The sequence below is a fragment of the Numida meleagris genome, chromosome Z, assembly GCF_002078875.1.
Source record: "Numida meleagris isolate 19003 breed g44 Domestic line chromosome Z, NumMel1.0, whole genome shotgun sequence".
Lineage (NCBI taxonomy): Eukaryota > Metazoa > Chordata > Aves > Galliformes > Numididae > Numida > Numida meleagris.
In genome coordinates this window covers 45,039,082-45,047,731 of record NC_034438.1, presented here as the reverse complement: position 1 = coordinate 45,047,731, position 8,650 = coordinate 45,039,082, and the positions used below count along the sequence as shown (strand labels likewise).

The following is an 8,650-nucleotide window of genomic DNA, read 5'->3' as shown; positions in this document are numbered from 1 at the left end:
TGCCTCCAATCTTAACCCCTCTAATGCTCTCCTCCACGTTGGTGAGCACCAGGTCCAGTAAGGCTTCACCTCGGGTCGGTCCATCTAATACCTGGACAAGGAAGTTATCCTCAACAGACTCCAGGAATCTGCTGGACTGTCTGCCACCCGCCTTTCCGCTATCCCAGCAGATATGCGGGTGGTTGAAATCCCCCATCAGGACAAGAGCCCGCGAAAGCGACACCTCCTGCAGCTGGAGCAAGAAGGCCTCGTCCACAGGCTCCCCCTGATCAGGTGGCCTGTAACAGACCCCAACCACTAGATCTCCTTTACTGGACCGATCGCTGATTTTAACCCATAAGCTCTCAACCCATAAGCTCTCCCATAGTCTGCCTGACATGTTTATTTTGAGATATTTCTTCAAGAATTTAGTAGTTCAGGCAGAGATTTATATTAATACGTGTGAACCTCGGCTCAACCATGCATTACGACAAAGTCAGTTGATTATGTTGTATGTGGAAATGCACCACTCCAGCAGATTACCAGCTCTGGTGTTGTGGCTTGATTATTACCAGACAATAACCATAAACAAAAATAATTCAGTTATTGCTCACAACAAGGCTCCCTCTTCAATTTTAATGAGGGCTTCAGCTGTAATTTTCTTTTTAGCATTTTTGACAGATGAAAGAAGAAAAAGCTGTCTAAAGGGCAGCTCAGTTACAGTAGCCATCCCAAGTCAAAGTGAATGGAGGGAAGTAGTGGTCAGGGAAAAGTAATTACCTGAAAGGAGATTCATTAACTAGTTAGTATTTCCAGGCATTATGTTAAAAATTTATCTTAATCTGGTCTGATCATATTTGTCTTGTACTCTGACTGGAAAATTTCTGGATTCTTTCAATTATTTTAGTTCCTAGCACAAAATACTAACCCCAGGAGAAAAAAATATGGTTAAAATTTATTCCCCCTCCTTTTGGTTAGGGTTTTATTTCATAATTTTATGCAATGTGTTCCTACCTGCTTCTAATTTTATCTATTGAAAGTTTTACCTTTGATCAAAATACAGTAATTACAGACTATTCAAGAAATCATCCTATGTTCTGTGCTGAATAATATAGAAAAATTAGAGAAAAATTATGGTTCAGTATAATAGTCTGGGAAGCTGTCAGAAGATTAGTTACTGGCTACTGGGCATTAGCTGAAAAAGTAATGCTGGTGTTTAATGCATTGTCTTGGTAATATCATATTAACCTCACTGGCATTATTTGGAAATCTAGTCCTACATTTAGAAGTCCAGGTAAGTCTCAGATTATTCTTTGGGGATAGCTATACTGTGAGTACATGTCTCTCTTACTGAAGATTTGGTTCACCAGAATATCACTGTAGGAGCAGTGGTTTGTTTTTGTTTTTGTTTTTTACAAATGACTGAAACAGTCTCAACAAAATCTGGAACAGTTGTGCTCAGTCACTTTCTGAGACTTGCATTTTTTTAGAACTTGTTCTAATATCACCATGTCACTGTACTCGGTTATGTCTCTGTGGTGAGGCACACCCAGGATTTATCTTGGTATTCTGCAGGAATGGGGTCAGTAAGCACTTTTTATGTATGTATCTCTCTTACATCTTGGGGTCTGAGAACAGAATGATTAGCTAAATTAATTCAGTTTATTATTTTGAGAGTTAAAGTAATTCTTAGACTACAAATTCTCTTCTTTTGAGGTTTCGAAACAATCCTATAGAAGAAGAAAGTTTAAATAAGCAGACTTATATTATTAAAAAAAACAACACCATTATTATAATGAATTTACTTGTAGTGATAACATTCCTCTCCACCATGGAGAGCTATGATAAGGAAAGGAGAACTTTATTATCGTTTTACAGTAGGGAGACCAAGAAATCAAACCATGTAATGCTAAACAACTAAAGTAAATAGAGTAAGAATGAGAACTTTTCGTGAGGAAGGGTTTCTCATACCTATCAATAGCATGATATTTTGTTTTGGATGATGAAGCTTTCTCAATCATTGGAATCCATCAATATGTTCATGCTGGAAGTATGCAGTCAAGAAAAAATGATGCTCCTTCTGAGACAGTGAAACTAGTTGAAAAGCTAGCTTATGTAAGGCACCATAGGACTGTTGTGCTATCTTTCTTATTCTCTATGCATGCTCTTATATGTACAATCTTTTGCAAGTAAAGGAAGAATAAGAGCCATGTGCAAACTATGGAAATTGTGGTAGTCACCTCTGCGTGTAGGAACACGAGTAATCCGTTCTCCACTTGTCACACTAGAAAGGTCAGAGAAATCACTTGCACTTTGCAGCTGGTGGATTTTGTCATTTCCATTGCTCTGGCAACAATTAACAAAGAAAAGAGCTGCAAGTTTTTATACGCAAGCAAAATATTCCTTTGGATTTGCATGAGTGGTCTGCTGTCCTTCAGAAATAAGGTTTAACATGGTATTGCAGTTGATGGTACTTCTACAGTCAACAGAAGACTCCACTGCTGGAGTTCATAGTCCTGCATGGTGGATGGTGCAGCTGGTTCAGAGGTCATTTCCTCAGTGCTCCCCGCCTTCTTGTGAGGGTCTCTCTAATTAAGGCTCGATTGACTGAGCTACACACTGACTGGGCCATGGACAGGGGGAAGAGTGGGCCCATGCCAAGTTGGCTCAGTTCGGATGTACTGGCTTCCAGGTGAGGCTCTCGGTGGCTGCCTGGAGCTTCCCTCAGCAGGCCACACGCAGGCCCCTGCGCATCCATGGCTTGTCTGATCACAGTGCTGCTGGCAGTCCTTTTTCATTACTATCTAATACTGATAATAGCATCATAGGAATCCTGTCCCTCCTTTCTCTCTGTTATTCTGGGTAATGCAGATCAGCTGTACTGTTTTTGCCTTGTACCCATTTTCTGTATAAAAATTCTTGACTAGAGTTAGGTCATTGTTGTAGCCTACACCAGGCGGCTCAAGTCACAGGGTGGAAGGGGACCCAAAAACCTGTGTGATGCTGACAGCCGTACAGAAGTTGAAGGGAGCCATGGAAGCTGGAGTTACAGGAGTGCACAGGCACATAATCAATCACCCTGCTTTTGACCTTTTTTTGTAGGATGACTACTTTCACTCAGGATAAAGTAGGGAGATTGAAGTATAGTGACTATAGTAAAGACTGCACCCTGACATAGCAGGACGAATGGGGGAAGTTTTCTTAATAAATTATTTATTTTGGAAAGATTTCTTAATGCTTTATGGTGCAGATATAATGGTGTGAAAGCATGACCTTAATCTAAAATCCTTTGGTAACCATTCCAACAAATTACAACAAAAGGGAAAATGACTTGGTTAACATGAGTCCTGTCGTCTTGTTCAGTGACACATGTTGACATGTGTAATCTGTCAGTTCCTAGGGGTGGCTCTTATTTATTTTTCTCATTCTAGTAAAGTACTTCAGATGTCACGGGGCAATTTCCAAGTTTTTGAATTTTACAGCAGCTCTGATCTAAATTAAGTACAGCTGATGCCTGTGAACAGTGGTAGCAAGTTGTTTTTTGTTTGCTCCACCTGTATCAGTGTTGATTATTGCTAGGTCAAGTGTAAAAGGTACCTTTTTTGCATAGTATTTGATCCTATTTGTTTTTGAGTATATTAAAAATTTATATACATTTATAGAAGATGTTTGAATCTGAATTGCTATCCATATTAGCCTGTGGCAGTATTATTGCTTTTCTCTAGCCTTTGCACATGTTTTTGCTCATGGTAGAATGTCACCCTTGAAATGTACAGTTATTTTTTGGCAACTGCTCTTGGAGAGGAAAATTATTTATGAACTATTGTAATAAATGCTTATGATACTTTACACTCCATATGATTGGAAATATCTTAAATGTGTAGAAAGGCCATGATTTTTTAAAAAGTAATGAAAAGTATTGCATTTATTAAAGCAACCTTGCAAGTTTTACTTATTCAGGTGAACAGTTCAATGGGCTTAACTACACCATTTTTCTAAATTTTTTATATTCACATAGGTAACTTCCCAATTGAGCAGGATCAATTGTACTATTTTTTACTGTATTCATATGTTCATTTTTCTGGCTTGAGCATCTGTATCATTTGGACAGTTTTGTGATGAAATCATGAGAGTGTTCATAACCAGAGTTCTGTTGTGTTTTATTGATTTTAAAAATGTCGCAGTCTCTTGCGAGTGTTGCTCGTTTTCTCCATACAAGCAGAATTACATCAAAATGGACCTGTCCAAATTTGAACTCGGAAGTGATACTGTTGTTCAGTTCAAAAGAGACAGACATTTTCAGGGACAATGAGATGGTGTGTGGATTTGTAGAGAAAGTTATAATGCAGTTCTGAGCAAGCTTTATGCAAAATGAGGTGGAATTAGATGTTGAGTTACATTTCTTTCTCTTTGCAGTTTATCTTTAGTGTTTTGGATTTGTTTTTTTTTTTTTTCGTGGCACATCCTATCTGTGACTTTAAAAGAGACATCATCACTTTCATAAAGAAAATGAAGTTATTTGCATTCCTTACTATAGACAGTAATTAAATGTATGGAAATTGATATTGTACTAAAAAGGGAAATAAAACAGTGATTAAATTGTATAGATGGAATAGAGATAATTAAAATAAAAATTAAAAATTGTCTTTATAAACCATAAAAAGAAATCCATCTGTTTTAAAAGAAAATATAACGAAGTGTAAAATTAGCTTGACTTGTAATTTTTTCCATAGCCCTTAAACATCTGTGAAAATTACTTTGCTAGTGTAAGTAATGGGATTTTTGCTTTTATCAGCAAACATTTCATTCATACAAGTGGAAGGCTATAAGTACAATACACACACTGCTGAGCAGGCAGGTGTAAGTTGGACTGCTTCCATCAAAGGTTGGTCAGAGGGGTGCTGCAGTTCTGCTCTGGGGCTCTTACAAGTGCAGGTTCCTACCTCCATGTTGCATCTTTCTGGAAGGTCCCAGAGACAGTCATAGTCTGCATGGTTATGCCTTCTGAAGAAAATCTGCAGACTCAGTGAGGAAAGAATAATGTAAGTACCAAATAGTACCAAAAAAAAATAGCAGAAATTAATTCAGGGAGAGTTTATTGCATTACTGTCCTTTCCAAGTATTGTATGTATTCTTTTAATCTTTCAGGATGTAAATTTACCTGATTCATAATCCAAAGAATTTCCTTTCTTTTTTTTTCCTTAATTGTCACACGGTGGGATTTTCTTCTGCATTTTCAGTGTAGTTCAAATATTTGGTAATACACTACAAGAAAGATCCCCAAAGCTCAGTTAGGTGCTTAGTGCCTGCAACACCCTGTGTTCATGGTTCTGGAGTATTCAGTATACACCTTTGGCTAATGAGAAACAGTGAGCTGCAGAATACCTAGTGTGGCTCCTCTCAGAAAATGCCTGGCTCAAACTGAGACCTAAGTTTTACCGTCAGTGATTATCTGCAGCATAGTGCCCAGACAGAACAGGTTTTTTGTTGTTAGAGACAATATTGAGGAGTGCTAGGTAAAATACAATGCTTTCTGCTAATGGCAATCTGCCAGAGCAGTTACAGATTTCAAACTTAACATTTTTTTTACTAACCACAGATAGAAGAGCATTGGCTAATTTCACTCAAACATAGAGTAGTAATTTACTTCAAAAATAGTAATAACTTTTCTAATAGAGAAATAACTTATCTAATAGAGAAAAATAGATGATGTACTTTCCTATTTTTTTTTTAATTTCTGATGAGAAATGAACATCAGATTGAGCTAAATTTTGTTAAGTGCCAGGGTTTATTGTTTCTCTGAATGGGGAAAAAATCATCCATGGCTGTGGTTGAAAAGTAATAGGAAATGAAACAATGTAAAAGGAGGGAAATAAAATGAAGAAAAAGAATTTAAAATTCTATATTTAAATCTTAGGCAAATTATTAAAATCTGTACACCACGACATTAGTACTCAAACAACTGCAAATCTCTGAGGAGCAGAACTCATTTATCAGACAGTGATACTATAGTAACAGACATGATAGGAAATTTTGGATAAATGAGAACACATCATAGAAATGTGGCTGTACTTTTAATCAAAGACTTTTATTTGTCTTTTGCTTTGGTGAGCAGAATGATGGCTTAATTCAGAGTAAGAAGCTCTGCTCTTCCACAGAGTAAGCTCTTATGCTGTTATTTAGCATAGCATGCACTGATGCTGCCATGTCCCTTACTTTTGATCCACACATTTCTTGTGAAATAAAAAATTAGAGAAGAGCAATTATTTATGTCATATTGATGGGATAGCAAGTACTTGTTTTTAATTCTTGATTCTGGCAAGGAAAAGGAAAATTAAATCCAGGATGCAGTAAAGAATAGAAGCATTGAAACTTCCACACTCAGAAGCTGATGATGGTTGGGCTTAATTCTTCCCTTCCACCAATGCTTTTGAGCTTTTATATCAGAAAAGGTAGAGCTGGAAAAATTAGGATTTGGACATACAAGCTGTCTTGAGGTCTACATGAATATCCAATGAAATACAACTTGATAAGAATTACTTGACTCCTTATCATATGAAATCTCTTAGCTCATATAAGGAAAGACTGCAGAGAGGGAGGAAGCAGTGACAGGGTAAAGAAGGCGATAAGTAATTTATTCCAGTTAGATACTATGTGAGTGGTGATTTTTGTGGTTACAGAATATGGGAAGTGGACTAAGTTTTACTACTTTTAAGATATAGTCACTTAGTATTTTTCTAAAGGGTCTTATATTTCCTTACTTCTAAGTCCGAATTTGTGAACTTAAACTTATCTTGAGTCTGTTTTGTAATTTGCTTAGTGTTTCTGAGAAACACATATTTTTGTTACTTGTGTTGCTAAATGGCAAATTTGTGAAAGTTTCTACTCTTCACAGCTTAGTTCACATGGGGGTATTGAGCTTATTAAATATGAAATCCATCTCTAGAAGGTAAATGTGTAGGTAATGGAGACAGTTTTGAGTGTATTGATATGCTTACTATAATTCTCAAGTGGCTGTAAACTTTAAAGAATAGTCTTGGTATTATGAGATTTAAAGTTAAGTGTACTACAAATGTATTTGATTGATTATGGTGAGCATCCTTTATGTAGTGTCTGACCTGGTAACTGTTGAGTCATTTTTACTGATTCTGGGTTGGAAAGATAACTTGTGCCTTTCAAAGATCTGTTTCAGAGCCTTTCTGAAACAACAATACAGTGCTTATTTAGAAGAGCAATAAACATGGACATTTTTTGTACAACAAGATAGTAGATCTGAAAAGCAGATGTGTTCCCTGTGCATTCCATCCAATAATTATGTAGAAGATGTTTTCTTCTGATGATTGCTGATGAAGACATTGCATTAACAATTCTGCATATGACTTCTGACTCTTCTGTGTCTGTTCGTATGGAGTCAGAAATAGGGATTGTTTAGTCTGGTGGAGGGTCATGGGAGACCTTATCACTCTCTACAGCTGTCTGAAAGGAGGTTGTGGCAAGGTGAGGTTCAGCCTCTTCTCCCAGGTAACTAGCAATAGAAAGAGAAGGAGTGGCCTCAAGTTGCACCAGGGGAGGTTCAGGTTGAATTTTAGGAACAATTTCTTCTCAGAAAGGTGGTGATGCATTGGAACAGGCTACCCAAGGAGGCAGTGGAATCACCGTCCCTGGAGGTGTTCAAGAATAAGGTAGATGTGGCAAAGAGGGATATGGTTAGTGGATTGATTATATTTGTTGTCTACGACAACGTACTAAGGCTTCCCTTCCGTCCGCACCTCCGCGTGCAGGGGCATACGGGACACATACATGGTATGTAGCGCCGAAATGCCCATTTAATGCTGTGCAACAAGGCTACTTATACCCGTACACCCGACCGCCCCATATACCCGTGACCCCCCTTGCTCCTCCCAGGTGCTCGCAGGCACCACCCATCCCATTTAATCCCGCATCTCCCCCCTCTTTATATACAAACATGAAACATCCCTGTAGTGTACCCTGCTCAGCCCTGTTACCCCATCAAAACTCCCTTTTTTGGCCCTTCTTCAAGCAGATCTTGACATAAGCACTGATAATTAGATATCAGCATGTCAACCTGTACTGTTTTTGAAACGATGTTCTCGATGAGCCGTTGCAGCAGCCGAAATATAGTAGATAGTAAGAGCAGTCCTTTTCTGACAAGAAGTAGTATCCGTAGACTTGCGGAGACGACGGACACCAGCCAAGAGGAAGGAGGTGTTCATGTAGTCCCGATGAATTGAAGAATCAAGTCATGGGGACACAGTTCTGGACCAGTCAGCTCTCCCCCCTCTTTTAAGGCTCGGAGCCACGCCTTCAAGGTTTTATGCGTCCACTCCACGATGGCTTGTCTCAGAGGCAGAGACAAGCAAACTAGGCACTCAGAGCTGCACAGAGAATCATGAGTTCCAGCCAAGATATGCACACTCTCACACACACAGGCATCTATTCCATATAATCATGTAAGTGGGAATCAAAAACTCCCTACACTAGTGCACTATTATTTATTGACCCTTGAAAGGTGGCAAATCACCAGAGAGGAGAGAGAAGAAACACGCCAGCAGTGGATGCGATAGGTAGCACCAGCAGGGCGTCCCCTGCTTCAAAGTGCAGTCTTCCCCTCCCAGCCACTACAGACTCTCTCCTGCTTTATTCTTCTCAG

The 8,650-nt window shown here is 38.6% G+C and overlaps 1 protein-coding gene and 1 long non-coding RNA gene across 2 annotated transcripts in view; one reads left to right on the top strand and one right to left on the bottom strand.

Annotated features, from left to right (window-relative positions):
- CHSY3 (chondroitin sulfate synthase 3) overlaps positions 1–8,650 on the top strand; it is a 157,125-nt gene that overhangs the window by 118,729 nt on the left and 29,746 nt on the right. The window lies entirely within an intron of this gene.
- Positions 7,687–8,650, bottom strand: part of LOC110390316 — a 5,032-nt gene continuing 4,068 nt past the window's right edge. The window contains exon 2 of the long non-coding RNA XR_002433690.1: positions 7,687–8,375. This is a non-coding gene — a long non-coding RNA (uncharacterized LOC110390316). The remainder of the gene's footprint in view (positions 8,376–8,650) is intronic.